The sequence below is a fragment of the Ursus americanus genome, chromosome 29, assembly GCF_024610735.1.
Source record: "Ursus americanus isolate L20-20 chromosome 29, mUrsAme1.1.p, whole genome shotgun sequence".
NCBI classification, from domain to species: domain Eukaryota; kingdom Metazoa; phylum Chordata; class Mammalia; order Carnivora; family Ursidae; genus Ursus; species Ursus americanus.
In genome coordinates, this window is record NC_142155.1 from 19,971,688 (window position 1) to 19,972,766 (window position 1,079).

Below are 1,079 nucleotides of genomic sequence, written 5' to 3' on the forward strand. Positions count from 1 at the left end.
AGAATTGAAAGAAAGAAAGAAAGAAAGAAAGAAAGAAAGAAAGAAGAAAGAAAGAAAGAAAGAAAGAAAGAAAGAAAGAAAGAAAGAAAGAAAGAAACCACACCTCCCAGAATTCACATCCATGTAAAGTTTCCTCCCTTGTGGACCTAGCCATGTGACTCACCTTGGCCAATGGCACATTAGCAAACATGATGCAAGCAGAGGCTTACACACTGAGTCTCATCCTCTTGGCTCACTTCCTTTTGAGAGCCTAGTTGCCATTCTGTAAGGAAGTCCCAGTGATCCTGCTGGAGAGAGAGGCCATGTGAAGAACCAAAGTGTCCCAGACTGGCTTCTAGTTGGCTGCAGGTGCATGAGTGATCCCAGCCAACAACACTACGTGCAGCAAAAGAATCAACAGAGAACCACAAGAGACAACCAATGTTGTTTCAAGCCATCAAACTTGGAGGTATTTTGTTACACAGAACAGGTAACTGAAACACAACTTTAGCACATACAAAGTAATTTACCTGAAAACACACTGCAAACTATAAACTATTTTCTAAATAAAGGGATTTTTAATTCTGCCATACAATAGAGAATCTTCTATCCTTGATTTCAACCAGATAAGGCAATTGACTTACGCAACGGAATCACACAATTAAGATTTCTTACAATAGAAAGGGTATATTTGGCAGATCACAGTAATTAGCTATTCCTATACTAAATCTAATGTATGGTTTTCCCCTAAAACATCATTTCTTTTTTTTCTTAAAGATTTTATTTATTTATCTGAGAGCGAGAGTGTGCGTGCACGAACCAGGGGCGGGTGTTGGGGCCGGAGGGATAAAAGGAGAGGGAGAAGCAGACTCCCCACTGAGCAGAAAGCCCAACATGGAGCTCAGTCCCAGGACCCTGAGATCATGTCCTGAGCCAAAGGCAGATGCATAACTGACTGAGCCACCCAGGTGTCCCAAACATCATTTCTTAAACTCTGACATGGGGTCCATGGGTTGACTTCAGGAGCCACATGAAACAGATGCCAAATTTTTTTCTTTAATTTTTTCTATATACATTCATTATAAAAGTCAAACAAGACT